Consider the following 20,438-nt stretch of genomic DNA (forward strand, 5'->3'; position numbering starts at 1 on the left):
GTGGTGACTCACGCCTGTAATCCCAGAATTTTGGGAGGCCGAGGCGGTTGGATCACGAGGTCAAGAGATCGAGACCATCCTGGTCAACATGGTGAAACCCCGTCTCTACTAAAAATACAAAAAATTAGCTGGGGATGGTGGCGAGTGCCTGTAATCCCAGCTACTCGGGAGGCTGAGGCAGGAGAATTGCCTGAACCCAGGAGGCGGAGGTTGTGGTGAGCCGAGATCGCGCCATTGCACTCCAGCCTGGGTAACAAGAGTGAAACTCTGTCTCAAAAAAAATATTTCTAGAACTACTAAAAAACTTGCATTTACAAAATAGTTCATAACAATATTCCTCTGGATTGTACAAGAAGGGAGACATGGACCACTGATAAGACATGGTATATGGTATTAATCAGACTTGGCTTCTTTCTCTCCTGCTTCATCAGAGGCTGGACTCTCCTCAGTATTCGTTTCCTGGTTTTCTGCAGGTAAATCTTTAGTTCCTTGATTAGCCACTTCAGCCTGTTTTCCCTTTGCTCCCCTTTTCCCTTATGTTTGCACTTTTTCGTCTGAAGACTTATCCTTCACTGCTGCCTTTTTCGGCTTTGCTTCTACTTTTTTTTTTTTTTTTTTTTTTTTTTTGAGATGGAGTTTCGCTCTTGTTACCCAGGCTGGAGTGCAATGGCATGATCTCGGCTCACCGCAACCTCCACCTCCTGGGTTCAGGCAATTCTCCTGCCTCAGCCTCCCGAGTAGCTGGGATTACAGGCACGCGCCACCATGCCCAGCTAATTTTTTGTATTTTTAGTAGAGACGGGGTTTCACCATGTTGACCAGGATGGTCTCGATCTCTTGACCTCGTGATCCACCCGCCTTGGCCTCCCAAACTGCTGGGTCACTTCCACTTTTGCAGGTTTCGCGGACAACGGCACGGATCTCCTCTTGGGCTCTTCCTTGGAGACCCCTTCGGCGGAGCTGACCTTCCTTTTGGGCATCCTGGCTGCCGGGAGGCACGTGTCGGGTGCCTGCGGGCGCCTTTTGGCGCCGAAATCCTTTGCGAAGCTGGGCTGCCTGGCCGCTGCCACTCCTCCCGCCACCCGAGAACCACAGCAGGGGTGGTGGGAGAGCCGGATGGAACCGGATTGGGAGCCCGCCTCCTCCTCCTCCAGCGTCCCAGGCTGTGGGCTCCTCCTCCCCACCAGCGAGCCGCCCCCCACTTCCGCCCATTGGCAGCAGAAGTCACCCCGTGCTGGGAATAGGTGAGGCGGGCCGTCCAAGAATGATATTTTTAAAGAACATACAAATAGAACAAATGCTAAAGAGAATAATTTATCAAGTTGGCTATATTAATATTAAAATCTTTTCATAATAAAGATGTTATAAAGAAAATAATATGTGAGTCACAGACTGGAAAAAAATGATTGTACACATGTAACAGATGTATAAGATTGATAAGATTAAAACAAATATTACAATTTACCAAAAGCGAAATACATATGAATAGAAAATGTGCAGAAGAAGCCCAAATGAAAATAAATTTATTAAAAAATGCATAGCCTCAGTCATAATCAGGAACCTGCAAATTAATATAGTTATAAAACAGCATGTGATACTCATCAGATTTTCAAAACTGAAAGATGTGTAATCATCAAATATTTACTGCGTTGATAAACAATGTGTACTCTCATTACATTACCAGCTACTGGCAATGTAAATTTGCAAAACCACATTAAAGAGCAATGTGGCAACATCTAATAAAATTAAAGAGGCCTATACTGATGAGCCAGTGATTCTGTCTCAAGGGTTGCACTGCAAGAAACACATCCATGTGTTGTTCACAGGACATGTATAGGAATGCACACTGCAGCACTGTCAATATTGGCACACTGGAAAAATATTGAAACAATCCAAATGCCAGTGGTGGATAAACATGATATGCTTGTATAGCTAAAATAAACTTTACTATATGGTATCTAAATAAATGGACTAGCCCTATATGTACCAAATATTGATTTTAAAAGGCATTGCATAGATGATTTCCTACTATTTGTAAATTACATACAGTTCAATACTACTTATACACATTTGAAGATATTAAAAGATACATATTTTAAACATATTTAAGATCTAAAATATCAAAGATGTTAAGAAATTAAGAGATAAAATATTTAAAGTAATCCTATATTTTATTTACAGATGCATATTATATATGGTAAAATTTATACAGAGAGAAAAACTGAAGTCATGTCAATAAATGACTAGGTAGACTAGAAAAAAAACTGGATATAAGTTCTAATGTGTATTTAATACTATCTACAAGATTTTATTTCGGAAAACATAATCTGAAGCAAATTGATTAACATTTATTACACATAGGGGCAGAGTGTAAGTGTTTGTTATATATATTGCATTTTAGGTTTGGGGGTACATGTGCAGAACATGCAAGATAGTTGCATAGGTACACACATGGCAGTGTGATTTGCTGCCTTCCTCCCCTTCACCCACATCTGGCATTTCTCCCCATGCTCTCTCTCCCCAACTCCCCTCCCCGCTGTCCCTCCCCTATTCCCCCCAATAGACCCCAGTGTGTAGTGCTCCCCTCCTTGTGTCCATGTGTTCTCACTGTTCATCACCCACCTATGAGTGAGAACATGCGGTATATCATTTTCTGTTCTTGTGTCAGTTTGCTGAGAATCATGTTCACCAGATTAAGCCATGTCCCTACAAACTCATCATTTTTGATTGCTGCATAATATTCCATGGTGTATATGTGCCACATTTTCCCAGTCCAGTCTATCATCGATGGACATTTGGGTTGGTTCCAGGTTTTTTTTGAGATGGAGTCTCACTCTCCCAGGCTGGAGTGCATTGGCAGTATCTCTGCTCACTGCAATCTCTGCCTTCTGAGTTCAAGCAAATCTCCTGCCTCAACCTCCCAAGTAGCTGGGAATACAGGCATGCACTACCACATACCACATCCAGCTAATTTTTGTATTTTTAGTAGAGTTGGTGTTTCACCATGTTGGCCAGGCTGGTCATGAACTCCTGACCTCAGGTGATCTGCCTACCTTGGCCTCCCAAAGTGCTGGGATTGCAGGCATGAGCCATCATGCCTTGTTATATTAGTTTTAATTTTTTTCATGTTTAAGTGTTTTATACAAAACATACAAAGATAGCTAACAAGATGTGAACTATGATTAAAATACAGGTATTGAGCAAGCACTGAATCCATTCACATATAGAACTTAATATTTAGCAACTCTGGATAATGATGTAAAGAAGAAATATAAATTCATAATTTTTACCATGTAAATATAACACCAAACAAAAAAATGGGAAGTAGCACTAAGGGCAACAGGAGGCTATTTGTATATGTGTCTGATAATCTTATCTTCCACAGAGGAGATTAAAATACTTGAAGCAGTTAGTTGAAAGTATAGCAACTTCTTAAGATTTTCATATTTAACTTTATAACTAAAGAATAATTTAGAAACTAATTTTCTTGTTATAAAGAAATATATATTCAAACTTCAGGTTCCTGAAACAATTTTACTTCTATTCATTGTTCCTCAAAGTCAAGTAAAAATAAATGTAATAACTTTATTAAGAATAGGTTTACATGATGACCCTATTTTATTATCTAGATTACCTCTCTTTATCCATCCATAAATAGGTAGAGCCAGACACCTAAGATAGTTTTCTCCAAATTGAAAATATTAATTACTTGGGGAGAGAGAAAAATGTTGGTAATTGGTGATTGTTATTTTTTTATTTGAATTTGTATGATAAGAATAAAAATATTTGCAAAAAAAAAATGTAACCAGGGCTAGGAATGGTGGATTATGCCTGTCATCCCAGCACTTTGGGAGGCCGAGACAGGAGGGTTGCTGGAATCCAGGAGATTGAGGCTGCAGTGAGTTATGACGGCATCACTGCATGCTAGCCTGAGTGACAGAGTAAGACTCTTAAATACAAAAAAAGTTGAAAAATATTTGTAAAATAATTATCTGACAATATAAAAGGCAATAAAGTACAACATGGCAGAAACAGACAGCATGAGACAAGGGATTTTCTTTCTTTCTTTTTCTTTTTTTTTTTTTTTCTGAGACAGAGCCTCACTCTGCTGGCCCAGGCTGGAGTGCAATGACATAATCTCAGCTCACTACAACCTCTGCCTCCTGGGTTTAAGTGATTCTTCTGCCTCAGCCTCCGAAGTAGCTGAGATTACGGGCATGCACCACCACACCCAGCAAATTTTTGTATTTTTTGTAGAGATGGTGTTTCACCATGTTGGTCAGGCTGGTCTCAAACTCCTGACCTCGTGATCCACCCACCTCAGCCTCCTAAAGTTCCAGGATTACAAGTGTGAGCCACTGTGCCCAGCCAAGACAAGGATTTTAAAGAGAACACAAATGAAGTGGGGTGAGTCCAAGAACAATTAAAGAAATAGCAGGCTTTCACCAGACTTGGAGGAAATGTGAAATTTCAAAAAAGCAAGCAAACAAACTGAGGAACTGAATGTGTGTTTGGGGGGAGAGAGACTAGCCTGAAAATAACTCATTCACCAAGGCTGAAATGACTGTTTAAAAGTGTGGAAAATACAGCATATGATTTCAAACGAGGGAGTTGGTCGTGAATGTCCTTATGAGAAAAGTGCTGGGAAGTCCTAGGAAAACGAGATTGTTCAATCTAGTAGGTCAAAACAGATTCACAGAGGAGGGAGCATAGATTATTTAATGGAAAATTCAAGTTTTCCAGGAAGATGAATTGAGTAAAGCATTCTGAAATAGAAACATAAAACAACAAAGGCAAAGCCCAGAAAGGACACAACTTGTCATTGAAACATTAGATGAGTGAGGAGGACTGGGAAAGGGGAAGCGGTAAAGCCAGGCAAGGCTGTCATGTCAGTCCCTTTGGTGCCTACTGCAGCAACCTGGACTTCTCACAGGAGATCACAACACACTTTGTCTTGGGGAGAAGAGAGGCTGCTGGGAAATAACTTGATTTAAGTAGTTTTTCAAAAAATGCTCAGAAGCTATTGGGCAAATTTTTTTTTAAAGAGACATGGCTGGAGTGCAGTGGCACAATCATAGCTCACTGCAGACTTGGACTCTTGGCCTTGAGTGACCCACATGCCCCAGTCTTCCAAAGTGCTGGGATTACAGGCATGGGACACCACACATGACCTAGAATTGGATAGATTTGAACACACTCCAAAGCAGGAAGGAAGCTATCTAGATGTGTGAACACCTGTTTCAAAAGTGAAACAAAGAGGAAACTTTGAGGCGTATTGCTGAGGCATTCTACATCTCTAGGTGGCAAATGATGTCCTGTGGGAAACAAGGACAGACTGGGGTTAAGGGTGAATGAGAGGCCAGGGGCATGGCGGTGCTCTTCCACTAATGAATATTGTAGGTAGAATAGTATAGGGTCACGCTAATGAGCTCAGTGTTGAACAAGTTGAGTCTATGTAGCTGGCCTTGACCATGGCCCCAGATGTCACACCTTCAGCATTTGCTGGTAATTGAAGCCTTCAGGGTTGGTGACACTGCTCAGGAAGCATGGAGAATGTGCTGAGCAGGAAGTGGAATATGTAGCCTAGAAATACATATTCCCTGTCCTATACTTAAGTAGATGATTATTTCTGAGTAGCTTGTCAGATTTCATTTATCCATCTTGCATAGCACTTTGTTCCACCCGATTGGTATCATTTAGAATATCGCTTCTATCAGTCAACATATTAACCATCCCAGGCTTTTCAGTTTAAAATGTCTCTGTCAAGCACACACCAGTCTCCCAACTTCCTAATACAATAATCGTAAAAATGACAAAACATCACACCATCATTTAAAAAATTATAACTTTGTAAAATAGCAAATGTGCCATTTCTTTATAAGCATTTTGGAACTGGTACAGATAGACTAAGAAGGAAAGGGCCAGGAATGAAAAGTCAACAAGATAAGATGTAAATGGGAATGGTTAATAGAATAAAGAATTGCAGGGGAAAACTGAAACTGCTCAAGTGAATCCGCATGGAGAGTAAACGGAATAAATTGTTAAGAAGGACACATTTCAAAAACTGTTTCTGAATCCAGAGTAAAAGAACAAAGAAATGGAACAAAAGTGAAAATAAAAGGTCTACAGTTATAGAGGCTAGAGAACAGAGGAGGGCTATCCTCAACAAATATACAGAAATTGCTGATATACATACAAACAACTGGAGTAAATATTATAAATAAAGTTATAATTGGAAAAAAATCCTCAAATACAGCAAAAAGCATGAAAATTGAAAGAAGTCACTACATTCTAAGGAAATCCAATGGAAAGAAACAAATATTACTTGTACCCATGCTAACAAAAACCTTTCAAAAATATGGAAATATGATTTTAAAAGAGGAGGGAGGACAGATTCAAAGAAAAAAATAGATAATTTCTCTCCTGTGAAGTCTTACAAGCTAGAGAATATAAACTTGGCCGCTTCCCGGGGAGTTGGCGGTGGGGCCCACCGCTGTGCAAGTGAGTGTGACAGACCCGGCCTCTCAGGGAGGCCCGAGCCTGCGGGTGTCCCAGCCTGGCATCGAGCTGTTCATGAAGCATGTTGGCCGCCAGTGTGGATGCCCAGAGAACAAAAGGACGAGATAATAATCGTGAGCAGAGTCCCTGGATGGCCGGTGCGTGCTGGAGTGGAGGAGGATGGGGAAGGAACGGTCTAGGAAGCTGTGTCTGGAACCAGAAACGTTCTCTCTTCTGCCAGCTTCAGGGAGTTAAAACTTGAGTACAAAATGGTTCTTTACATCAGAAGGATACAGTTCATGACAGTGACTTTCAGCCCTACCTTACCAGACAGTCAAATCGAAGTAACAATTACCCTCAATGAGCGACCCCTACCTGTCTGGCTATTACCTGCCTTCCACTGGATTTCCTTCCTCCCTCAGTGAGGCTCCATGGTCCACTGCAGGGGACCCTCCGATCCCATACCTCACCATCTACAGACAGCTCAGCAATGAATTCCATTGTTTTATGCACAATGCTGTTTTTGGGCAGCCCGGGGCCTGGGGAACAACATCTATTAGCACAGGTTTAATTTTTACCCTGAAAACCCTGCCTTCTCAGCATGGAGGACAAGTGGGTCTCAAGGTCAGCAGGCCCAGAGCTCTGTGTATGGGAGCAGCTATACCTACCCCTAAGCACCCTGGGTGGCATGGTGGTGGATGGGCAGCCAGGATATCACAGTGACACCCTCAGCAAGGCCCCGGGATGAATAGCCTGGAGCAGGGCATGGTTGGCCTGAAGATCGGGGACATCAACTCCTCTGCTGTCAAGATGGTGGGCTCTGTCATCAGCAGCGTGGCACTCACTGGTGTCCTTTCTGGCATGAAGGGACAAATGTGAACATGCCAGTTTCAAAGCCAACCTCATGGGCTGCCATTGCCAGCAAGCCTGCAAAACCACAGCCTAAAATGAAACAAAGAGTGGGCCTGTCATTGGGGGTGCGCTACCCCCCACCACCTATAAAGCATAACATGGACACTGACACCTGGGATAACAAGGGGCCTGTGTGGAAGGCCCCAGTCCCCCAACGGGCACCCTCCTCAGAGGCTGCCCCACAGCCCTAGCAGGTGGCTCAGCCTCTCCCAGCACAGCCCCCACCTTTGGCACAACCTCAGTATCAGAGCCCTCAGCAGTTACCCCAGACCCGCTGGGTTGCCCTATGCAACAGAAACTTGGCACTTGGAAAGAGTGTAGGGGCTGACAGTGACAGCAACTGTCCTGGAAATGTCCAGCCTAATTCTGCCCCCAGCGTTGAATCCTATCCTTGAAAAACTGAAAGCTGCTCACAGCTATAACCCTAAAGAGTTTGACTGGAATCTGAGAAGCAGGCATGTGTTCATCATCAAGAGCTACTCTGAGGATGATATCCACTGCTCCATTAAGTACTCCATGTGATGTAGCATGGAGCATGGCAACAAACGCCTGGACAGTGCCTTCCACTGCATGAACAGCAAGGGGCCTGTCTACCTGCTCTTCAGCGTCAACGGGAGTGGGCATTTTTGTGGGGTGGCTGAGATAAAGTCCCCAGTGGACTATGGCACCAGTGATGGGGTCTGGTCTCAGGACAATAGAAGGGGAAGTTTGATATCAAGTGGATTTAAGTTAATGATGTGCCCAATAACCAGCTCTGGCACATCAAACTGGAGAATAACAACAACAAACCATCACAAACTCCGGGGACACCCAGGTGGTGCCCTTAGAAAAAGCAAAACAGGCCGGGCATGGTGGCTCACGCCTGCAATCCCAGACTTTTGGGAGGCAAAGGCAGGTGGATCACGAGGTCAAGAGATCGAGACCATCCTGGTCAACATGGTGAAACCCCGTCTCTACTAAAAATACAAAAAATTAGCTGGGCATGGTGGCGCGTTCCTGTAATCCCAGCTACTCAGGAGGCTGAGTCAGAAGAATTGCCTGAACCCAGGAGGCGGAGGTTGCGGTGAGCCAAGATTGCGCCATTGCACTCCAGCCTGGGTAACAAGAGCGAAACTCTGTCTCAAAAGAGAGAGAGAGAGAGAGAGAGAGAGAGGGAGGGAGGGAGGGAGGGAGGGAGGGAGGGAGGGAGGGAGAGAGAGAGAGAAAGAAAAAGAAAAACAAGTGCTGAAAATTATCAGTTCCTGCAAGCACACAACCTCCATCTTCCACGACTTTGCTCACTACCAGAAGTGGCAGGAGGAGGCAGTGCTCAAGGAATGTCAGAATTGAAACAAACAGTAAGGAGAAACAAGTTTCTTACATGTTCTGACATTTTTTGAAACAGTTTAGAACACGTGTGCTTGGTCAGCTCCAGCCTGTCGTCCCACGCAGGGTTGAATGTTACATCTTTGCCTTTCTTGTTGTTTACTTTTGCCCAGATAGATCTGCATTTATTTGTAGTTTTCTATGTATTCTAATCCTGTAGAAGTCACTAATAAAGGAGTATTTTTGTCAACTTATAAATCAGACCAATCTAATGTGAAATATAAGTATCCTTAATTTTTTCTCTTACTAAAGCTTTCATATATATATATATATTTTTTAATTGCATTTTAGGTTTTGGGGTACATGTGCAGAACATGCAAGATAGTTGCATAGTACACACGTGGCAGTGTGTTTTGCTGCCTTCCTCCCCTTCAACCACATTTGGCATTTATCCCCAGGCTATCCCTCCCCAGCTACCCTGCCGCTGTCCCTCCCTTATTCCTTCCAATAGACCCCAGTGTGTAGTGCTTTCTTCCCTGTGTCCATGTGTTCTCATTGTTCATCACCCGACTATGAGTGGGAATATGCGGTATTTCATTTTCTGTTCTTGTGTCAGTTTGCTGAGAATGATGTTCTCCAGATTCATCCATGTCCCTACAAACGACACGAACTCAACATTTTTGATTGCTGCATAATATTCCATGGTGTATATGTGCCACATTTTACCAGACCAGTCTATCATTGATGGGCATTTGGGTTGGTTCCAGGTCTTTGCTATTGTAAACAGTGCTGCAATGAACATTCGTATGCACGTGTCCTTATAGTAGAATGATTTATAGTCCTTTGGATATATACCCAGTAATGGGATTGCTGGGTCAAATGGAATTTCTATTTCTAGATCCTTGAGGAATCGCCACACTGTCTTCCACAATGGTTGAACTAATTTACACTCCCACCAGCAGTGTAAAAGTGTTCCTATTTCTCCACATCCTCTCCAGCATCTGTTGTCTCCAGATTCTTTAATGATTGCCATTCTAACTGGCGTGAGATGGTATCTCAATGTGGTTTGGATTTGCATCTCTCTAATGACCAGTGATGATCAGCATTTTTTCATGTTTGTTGGCCTCATGTATGTTTTCTTTTCTAAAGTGTCTGTTCATATTTTTTGCCCATTTTTGAATGGGCTTGTTTGCTTCTTTTCTTGTAAATCTGTTTGAGTTCTTTGTAAATTCTGGATATCAGCCCTTTGTCAGGTGGGTAGACTGCAAAGATTTTTTCCCATTCTGTTGGTTGCTGATTCACTCTAGTGGCTGTTTCTTTTACCATGCAGAAGCTGTGTAGTTTGATTAGGTCCCATTTGTCTATTTTGGCTTTTGTTGCCAATGCTTTTGCTGTTTTGGTCATGAAGTCCTTGCCTACTCCTATGATCTGAATGGTTTTGCCTAGATTTTCTTCTAGGGTTTTTATGGTGCCAGGTCTTATGTTTAAGTCTTTAGTTGATCTGGATTTAATTTTAGTGTAAGTGTAAGGTGTCAGGAAGGGATCCAGTTTCTACTTTCTGCACATGGCTAGCCAGTTTTCCCAATACCATTTATTAAACAGGGAATCCTCTCCCCATTGTTGGTTTTTGTCAGGTTTATCAAAGATTGTATGGTTGTAGTTATGTTGTGTTGCCTCCAATGCCTCTGTTCTGTTCCATTGGTCTATATTTCTGTTTTGGTACCAGTACCATGCTGTTTTGATTACTGTAGCCTTGTAGTATAGTTTGAAGTCTGGTAGTGTGATGCCTCCTGCTGTGTTCTTTTTGCTTAGAATTGACTTGGCTATGCGGGCTCTCTTTTGGTTCCATATGAAGTTCAATGGTGGTTTTTTCCAGTTCTGTGAAGAAAGTCAATGGTAGCTTGATGGGGATAGCATTGAGTCTGTAAATTACTTTGGGCAGTATAGCCATTTTCACGATATTAATTCTTTCTAACCATGAACATGGAATGTTTCTCCATCTGTTTGTGTCCTCTCTTATTTCGTTGAGCAGTGGTTTGTAGTTTTCCTTGAAGAGGGCCCTTACCTTCCTTGTAAGTTGTGTTCTTAGGTATTTTATTCTCTTTGTAGCAATTGTGAATGGCAGTTCATTCTTGATTTGGCTCTCTTTAAGCCTGTTATTGATGTACAGGAATGCTTGTGAATTTTGCACATTGATTTTATATCCTGAGGCTTTGCTGAAGCTGCTTATCAGTTTCAGGAGTTTTTGGGCTGAGACGATGGGGTCTTCTAGATATACTATCATGTCATCTGCAAATAGAGACAATTTGGCTTCCTCCTTTCCTATTTGAATACCTTTATTTCTTTTTCTTGCCTGATTGCGCTGGCTAGAACATCCAGTACTATATTGAATAGGAGTGGTGAGAGAGGGCATCCTTGTCTAGTGCCAGATTTCAAAGGGAATGCTTCCAGTTTCTGCCCATTCAGTAAGATATTGGCTGTTGGTTTCTTGTAAATAGCTTTTATTATTTCGAGATACATTCCATCAATACCAAGTTTATTGAGGGTTTTTAGCATAAAGGGCTGTTGAATTTTGTCAAAGACCTCTTCATCAATTGAGATAATCATGTGGCTTTTGGTTTTGGTTCTGTTTATGTGGTGAATTAGGTTTATAGACTTGCATATGTTGAACCAGCCTTGCATCCCCAGGACGAATCCTACTGAATCATGGTGGATAAGCTTTTTGATGGGCTGTTGCAATCGGCTTGCCAGTATTTTATTGAAGATTTTTGCATCTATGTTCATCATGGATATTGGCCTGAAGTTTTCTTTTCTTGTTGAGTCTCTGCCGGGTTTTGGTATCAGGATGATGTTGGTCTCATAAAATGATTTGGGAAGGATTCCCGCTTTTTGGATTATTTGGAATAGTTTCAGAAGGAATGGTACCAGCTCCTCTTTGTGTGTCTGGTAGAGTTCGGCTGTGAACCCATCTAGACCTGGGCTTTTTTTGTGTGGTAGGCTCTTAACTGCTGCCTCAACTTCAGATCTTGTTTTTGGTCTATTCATAGTTTTGGCTTCCTCCTGGTTTAAGCTTGGGAGGACACAGGTGTCCAGGAATTTATCCATTTCTTCCAGGTTTACTAGTTTATGTGCATAGAGTTGTTTGTAATATTCTCTGATGATGGTTTGAATTTCTGTGGAAATCTGTGGTGATTTCCCCTTTATCATTTTTTATTGCGTCTATTTGGTTGTTCTCTCTTTTCTTTTTATCAGTCTGGCTACTGGTCTATTTTGTTTCTCTTTTCAAAAAACCAGCTCTTGGATTTATTGATTTTTTAAGGGTTTTTTTTTTGTGTCTCTATCTCCTTCAGTTATGCTCTGAACTTAGTTATTTCTTGTCTTCTGCTAGGTTTTCAGTTTTTTTGATTTTGCTCCTCCAGCTCTTTCAATTTTGATGATAGGGTGTCAATTTTGGATCTCTCCACTCTTCTCTTGTGGGCACTTATTTCTATTTATTTTCCTCTAGAGACTGCTTTAAATGTATCCCAGAGATTCTGGTATGTTGTGTCTTCGTTCTCGTTGGTATCAAAGAACTTCTTTATTTATGCCTTCATTTCATTGTTTATCCAATCAACATTCAAGAGCCAGTTGTTCAGTTTCCATGAAGCTATGTGGTTCTTTGTTAGTTTCTGAATTCTGAGTTCTAACTTGATTGCACTATGGTCTGAGAGATGGTTTGTTATAATTTCAGTTGTTTTGCATTTGCTGAGGGGTGCTTTACTTCCAATTATGTGGTCAATTTTAGAGTAGGTGTGATGTGGTGCTGAGAAGAATGTATATTCTATGCATTTGGGGTGGAGAGCTCTGTAAATGTCTATCAGGTTTGCTTGTTCCAGGTCTGAGTTCAAGGCCTGGATATCCTTGTTGATTTTCTGTCTGGTTGATCTGTCTAATATTGACAGTGGAGTGTTAAAGTCTCCCACTATTATTGTGTGGGAGTCTAAGTCTCTTTGTAAGTTGTTAAGAACTTGCCTTATATATCTGGGTGCTCCTGTATCGAGTCCATATATATTTAGGATCATTAGCTCCTCTTGTTGTATCAATCCTTTTACCATTGTGTAATGTCCTTCTTTGTCTCTTTTGATCTTTGTTGCTTTAAAGTCTATTTTATCAGAGACGAGAATTGCGACTCCTGCTTTTTTTTTTTTTTTTTCTCTCCATTTGCTTGGTAAATCTTCCTCCATCCCTTTATTTTGAGCCTTTGTGTATCCTTGCATGTGAGATGGGTGTCCTGGATACAGCACACCAATGGGTTTTGGCTTTTTATCCAATTTGCCAGTCTGTGTCTTTTGATTGGTGCATTTAGTCCATTTACATTTAGGGTTAATATTGTTATGTGTGAATTTGATACTGCCATTTTGATGCTAGCTGGCTGTTTTGCCCGTTAGTTGATGCAGATTCTTCATTTTGTTGATGCTCTTTAGCATTTGGTATGTTTTTGGAATGGCTGGTACTGGTTGTTCCTTTCTATGCCTCTTTCAGGAGCTCTTGTAAAGCAGGCCTGGTGGTGACAAAATCTCTGAGTACTTGGTTATTTGCAAAGGATTTTATTTTTCTTTCACTTATGAAGCTCAGTTTGGCTGGATATGAAATTCTGGGTTGAAAGTTCTTTTCTTTAAGGATGTTGAATATTAGCCCCCACTCTCTTCTGGCTTGTAGGGTTTCTGCCAAGAGATCTGCTGTGATTCTGATGGGCTTCCCTTTGTGGGTGACCTGACCTTTCTCTCTGGCTGCCCTTAGCATTTTCTCCTTCATTTTAAGCCTGGTGAATCTGACGATTATGTGCTTTGGGGTTGCTCTTCTTGTGGAATATCTTTGTGGTGTTCTCTATTTCCTGGACTTGAATATTGACCTGCCTTGCTAGGTCGGGAAAATTTTCCTGGATAATATGCTGAAGAGTATTTTCCAGCTTGGATTTATTCTCTTCATCACATTCTGGTACACCTATCAAACGTAGGTTAGGTCTCTTCACATAGTCCCACGTTGATTGGAGACTTTGTTCATTCCTTTTTGCTCTTTTTTCTCTAATCTTGGTTTCTCATTTTATTTCATTGAGTTGATCTTCGACTTCTGATATCCTTTCTTCTGCTTGGTCAATTCGGCTGTTGAAGCTTGTGCATGCTTTGTGAAGTTCTCATGTTTTGTTTTTCAGCTCCTTCAGTTCACTCATATTCCTCTCTAAGTTGTCCATTCTTGTTATCATTTTCTCAAATCTTTTTTCAAATCTTTTTTCACGGTTCTTAGTTTCTTTGCATTGATTTAGAACGTGTTCTTTTAGCTCACAGAAGTTTCTCATTACCCACCTTCTGAAGTCTGATTCCATCATTTAATCACACTCATTCTCCATCCAGCTTGTTCCCTTACTAGTGAGGAGTTTTGGCCCTTTGTAGAAGGCGAGGTGTTTTCCTTTTTGCACTGGTTTCTTCCCATCTTTGTGGATTTATCCACAAAGTTGTTGTGGTTGCTGATTTTCCGATTGGGTCTCTGAGTGGACATCCAGATTGTTGATGATGAAGTATTTCTGTTTCTTAGTTTTCCTTCTAGCAGTCTGGCCCCACTGCTGTAGGGCTGCTGAGGTCCACTCCAGGCCCTGCTTGCCTGGGGAACTCCTGTAGCAGCTGCGGAACCATGAGGGTTGCTACCAGATTATTCTTTTGCTATCTTTGTCCCTGAGTGATGCCCACCAAATGTCAGTCTGATCAGTCCTTTGTGAGGTGACTCTTTGGATATATGGGGGTCAGGGAGCTGCTTGAGGAGACAGTCTGTACTTTATAGGAGCTCTAGTGCTGAGCTATGAGCTCTGTTGTTCATTCAGGGCTGCTAGGCAGGTACATTTAAGTCTGCTGCAGCAGAACTCATAAAGCCCCCCCTTTTTATTTTCCTCAGATGCTCTGTCCCGGGGAGTTAGAGCTTTATTTATGAGTATTTGTTGCACTTTCCTGCCCAGCAAAGAGGCAGTCTAGTCACTGCCTGCCTATAGTGGCTATGATGAGCTGCCATGGGCTCCACCCTGTTGCCATGGGCTCTGCCCTGTTGCTGTGGGCTCCGTCCTGCTGCCATGGGCTCTGCCCTGCTGCCCTGTGTAATTCCCTGTAGTCCTGTTTATGTGGGTGTGGTTAGAACTGCAGTGGAGATGGTGCCCTGCCTCTGTAGTGGTGGACTCTCTTTGTTATGGTGGGTTGCCTCGGCAACAGCAGGCTGTGTCAGCAATGGCAGAGTATCTCCATAGGGGTCGCATGCCTTGGTAGTGGTGGACACCCCTCCCCCACTGAGCTGCACTGTCCTGGGTTCAGCTGTGCTTGTCATGAAACTCTCAACCCCAAGTGTTTCCAATTGCTGTTTGATTTGTTTTTGTGGGGATGGGACCCCCCTCCTCCCCCCCCCGAGCCTGATCACCTGACTTTCTGCCTCAGAGCCCTTTTTTTTTTTTTAAGTTGAACAGTTGACTGTCTCCCAGGTGTTCCAGTTGCCTGCTGCAAGGGTGCCAGGATCTGTGTGATTTCCCGTGCAGCGACCCACTGCACCAGCTCAAACCACATTGCTTCCCGGGAATCTCCTGGCCTGGCTTTCTGTTTAAGCCCTGTTTAATCAGATGAATGTGCTAATCTGCCTTCCGAAATCTCCAATTGCCAGTTTAACAGGGCAACCAAACCAGTGTATTTTGTACAGAGTGTCACTGTGCTGCGGCCTCGGCCCAAACAGCCACGCCAGCCCAAACTGCCATGTGCTGATGGCCCGTGGGGCTCTTACACCTGGGAATCTCCTAGTCTGTGGACAACAAAGATCCATATGGAAATGTGGTGTCCACTCACCCTCTGCGGATTCACTGGGAGCTGCAATCCTGAGTTGGTCCTACAGTGCCATCTTACCCCATAAGTATCCTTAAAAACAAAGTATCTATTTTGGCAGAAATTATGTTCTTAAATTCACAGCCATTTGATATTGTTCTATGAGACTTCATATTTCTCATCCCATTAGCGCTTTACAGCAAACTTAAGAAATCATGAGTCACTTTGTCACTGAGAGTCTTCTGATAAAATCTTCTGAAAATACTGAAAATGATTCATGATTATCTTGATCATTCTGACTTGCCATTTTATTATAAGTCTAAAGTGCTATTTGATTTTTCTACTAGACAGAAAGATAACTTTTAATTTTTCAAATTTGGCAGACACAATTTCTTTTTTCGGAAAATCTTTCCTTCCAGATCTGTTACCCAGTGAACACCTATCCCTCTCCTTGATGCCCTGCTCCCCAGTTGGGCTGGGTGGGACTGGAGCATGATGTGTGGAGGAACTGGAAGGTGCTTGAGGTCTGGTTCAGGTTCAGGTGTTCTTAGTTGTCTGCAGATCTTTTTAAATTTTACCCCTTTTCTTGAGACTCTGGATGCCATCTTAAGTTTTTATACTAATACTGCTGAGCTTTAAGTGTAGGATCTGATAGTACAGTGTGATGGATGATGCTGCTGGTTGTAAATTTCACTGTGTATATCCATTTTTTTTTCCTGTTGAATGGGTAAAAACAAAACCAAACTTTTCTAGAAAATGATCTGCTGTCATGTGTTGTGGAATGAGGGACTGTTGAACTCACCACCACCTGAAGTTTGAGTTTAAGCATGAAAATGGCATTCATGCCTGATGCATGTGCCCTTGTAGAGGACCCTTACTGTCCTAGAGAGCAGATGCTTTCTGAAAACTATTTGCTCCAAAAGACCATCTGAGTTAATGTTCAGCTGTATCATTAGACTTGTATTTAGAATGTGTCACTTCCTCTGAACTGTTTCTGCCTGAGTGGAGTCCTGGACAATATTGGATTCTTTCATCTAAGAGAATACAAGCCTTAATAAACAATACTATTTAGTATAAAAAATTTACATAAAATATATGTCCTTAAAATTGTATATTTTCTGTGGAATTGATTAGTATGTCTTTGCTCTCTTATGAAGTTGCTCAGGTTAGCCTTGAACTGGTGACCTCGCCTTCGCGAGCGCCACGACCTCCGGTGGGAGCCACTTTGGGCCCCGTCTTTGTTCTCTTAATCTAAGCCTGGTTACTGTTGAACACAATGGTTCTAAGATCAGCATTTTGTGTCATTTAACTATGCAAACATCTGCCAAGTTAACCCAAATATGTTTTATTAATGCACTAGGCCAGTTTTTAACCAATTGCAAATCTATTTATTTATGTGCCACATTTTCCTTTTTATCCACAAGTTCACTATCTAAGAACACCAAATGTACTGCTGAAATCAAGACATACCAGGTCCATGAATTATTCTGATTTGCTAGTCTACTAAATCTACTAAAAGCAAAGAAGAACAAATTGTAAAAGGTTAGCCTGACTCAAGATGATCTGTTCTTGTAGAATTACCTTCCAGGGATCATTTTTTCCTTTCTAAGGGTTCACAGATCTTCTTCCAAATAAAACATTTGTAAGTGTTGACACAGTTGCACATCAAATTCACTGGTATATCAAATAAAAAATTTAATAACTCAGTGGTTTCTCAAAAAATTAGATATATAACCATCTCTTATACTCTGATACTATTCTGATTTTCCAATATCAGCAGCGCAGTGGCACACACACATGCACACATGCACACCCACACATTAGTCTTGGAACAGTTTTCTAATTGAATCTGGAAGCAAGCTTTTACAAGGAATTAAGGGACAGATAGATTTATTCATTTATTGAGGACCAAGTAAATGCCAACACAATGCTGAATCATATGATGCCTAATGTAATTAATTGACATAATCCACTACTGAGCTAGTTCTATTTTGTAGGTGAGAAAGCTAAGATTCAGATTCATAAAGTGACCATCTAAAACCACACAGCCAGCAAGCCACTGTGCTAGCACAAAAAAATTGAACTAATGGTTTCTATATGACAGCAGTGATTTGATTCTGCTTCACATTATTGTCTGTTAATGCCACCCAATATTCCTTAAATGTTGACCTCCTCTGCTAACCAGAGTTTAGAAAGCAATTCTGCCACAACTTTTGTTTTCTTCAGCATTTTTCGCCAATTGAAGTTCATTCTTTCACTTGGCCATACTTGCACACACTGTCCAGTGAATATCCCTGTTTTATTTTATAATCTTGTGCATTACCTCTCAATTTCCATGCTTGTCTCTTATCCCTGTGATCCCCCAGCTCCTCGTTGTAATCTGGGTATCTGCCTGCTGTCTCTTCCTCACTGAGATAATTTGTGCTTAGAACACTATCTCTACATTATTTAAAGATGTTCCCCTCTTGAACCATAGCCTTGGACTTTATAATGTTATTTTTTCTAAAAATTTTAGAACCCTGCTTTCCTGAAGAATGAACTAACTGCCAAGTTGTGCCTAACTCTCTGCCTTGTAGTTCACATCTATTACAATAAATTTCAATAAGGTAGTTTCTCTTTCTCCCAAACTTCCCATTACTTGCACTATCAGCAAGTTATTTTCTTTCCCTCATTTTTAAAATGTGAACAGCTCTACATGGCCCCAACTGTGCCATAAATATTCTGGCTGTTTTCCAAGACACTTGCCCTGGGCTTGTCAGAAAACAGATGGGTCCACAGTCACTGGACACCAAAAGCAATGACCAGCTCATCTAAACTACCTTGTTTTAACCTCAGAGGTTTCTGCAGTTGGGATCCCATTGCATGCTGGGGAGTTGTCACTGTAGCCCTCTTGATAGTTCTACATCACATTGTGCAATGAGCTGCTAACAGGGCAGTTTGTCCTCAGCAGCATCTATGTTTCTTCATGGTTTCATCAGTAGCTCCATTTATGCAGCTTCCTTTCTACATCTACTCTTCTTTTCTCCCAGCTTTCACAGTGTGATTTTCTTATTACTTATTTACCTACTGACTCTAGGGGATCTGAGTCTCTCAAGCTCCACTGTCCATTCATTCTTGCATTTACCCAATCTCACTACATGCTAAGCTGAGTGCCAAGCCATTTGTTTAGCATGAAGATTTATAATATGAATGAAACACAGTTTTTACATGCAATGAAGTCACGGCTTAATGAAAGACAGAACTTATAAATGAATGGTAAAAATTTAATTAAATAAGTTCAGTGATAGAAACAAAAGGAGAGATCAGGTGCAGTGGCTCATGGCTATAGTCCCAGCACTTTGGGAGGCTGAGGTGAGTGGATTGCTTGACTCCAGGAGGTTGAGTCCAGTATGGGAAACATGGTGAAATCTCATCTCTACCAAAAAAAAAAATGCAAAAATTAGTCCCAGCTACTCAGGAGAAAGCCTGAGGTAGGAGAATAGCTTGAGCCTGGGAGGTGGAGGTTACAGTGAGACAAGATTGTACCACTGCACTCCAGCCTAGGCAACAGAGTGAAACCTGGTTTAAAAACGAAAACAAATAAACACAAGGAGAACAAATAAATAGTCAAAATTCAATTGAAGAAGTTATGTAGGAGCTGTCATAGAAAATCATAAGAAAAAAAAACCCCACAAGATAAACAAAACTGAATCCTAAAAGACTCAAACATTTGACTAACAAAGTACAGAAAGTAACTGTACTTTTGAGGTTTTCACTAAGGCCTAGCATTTGAGGCATCACAGAACATGCATGCAGCTGTAAAGGTAAGGCTGGAAAGGTGGCTACAATCAAGTGAAGATGCTATGCTAAGAAAGCTGAACTTTAATCTGAACACTGGAATCACTAGACATTTACAAGCAATGACTGACCTTATCAGAATTTATTTTACAAAGAATTTTGTACTTACAATATGGAGAAAGATTTGAGGGAGTGAAATGAGGAGAGAAAAAGGTAAGTCAGGAGGCTGATATAATAAACTAAGTAGTCATCAGGACATAAAAATCACATGTATTTGAGAGATTTAGGGGAGAGAATGGGTAGACTCTATTAACAGAGTAGTTCTGGGGAGTACAGAGCAAGTGGATATTTCGAATGATCCAAGTTTCTCCTTAGTCAAAAACATATCTGCGGAGAGGGAGACTGAAATGTACAGATGAAACACAGAGACTTCCTTGTATAGTGAAACTATTACGTATGATATGGTAAAGGTGGGTACATGTCATTACATATTTATCAAAACCTATGGAATATACAGCACAAAAAGGTGAGTATTAAGTAAACTATGATCTTAAATTAATAATAAGGTATCTTTGTAAATTCTGGATACCTTATTATTAATTTAAGATCATAAAACTGTCTTGCATGCTCTGCTCATGTACCCCAAAACCTAAAATCCAATAAAAAATTTTTAAAAAAAAGAAGTTAAATTTAAACCTGGAAAATTATCTAGAATATATTAAAATGATGCAAACTTAAAATAATAATAATAATAATAATAAGGTATCATTATTGGCTCATCACTGTAATAAATGTGCCACACTAACGTGTTAATAATATGGTACAAGGCTGTAGTAACCAAAACAGCAGGGTACTGGTATAAAAGTAGATACAAAGATGAATGAAACAGAATAGAGAACGCAGAAATAAAGCCACATACCTACATCCAACTGATCTTTAGCAAAGTCAACAAAAACATGCACTGGGGAAAGGACACACTTTTCAATAAATGGTATGGGGAAAACTGGATTGCCATATGCAAAAGAATGAAATTGGAGTCTTATTTTTTACTATATACAAAAATCAGCTCAATATGAATCAAAGACTAACGTGTAAGACTGAAACTACAGAAATACTAGG

The 20,438-nt window shown here is 41.2% G+C and overlaps 2 pseudogenes; one reads left to right on the forward strand and one right to left on the reverse strand.

Moving 5' to 3' along the window:
- Positions 1–340: 340 nt before the first annotated feature.
- LOC100409511 (non-histone chromosomal protein HMG-14-like) lies at positions 341–980 on the reverse strand (annotated as a pseudogene).
- Positions 981–6,580: 5,600 nt separating this feature from the next.
- LOC100409149 (YTH domain-containing family protein 1-like) lies at positions 6,581–8,751 on the forward strand (annotated as a pseudogene).
- Positions 8,752–20,438: the final 11,687 nt, after the last annotated feature.

The sequence above is a fragment of the Callithrix jacchus genome, chromosome 12, assembly GCF_049354715.1.
Source record: "Callithrix jacchus isolate 240 chromosome 12, calJac240_pri, whole genome shotgun sequence".
Lineage (NCBI taxonomy): Eukaryota > Metazoa > Chordata > Mammalia > Primates > Cebidae > Callithrix > Callithrix jacchus.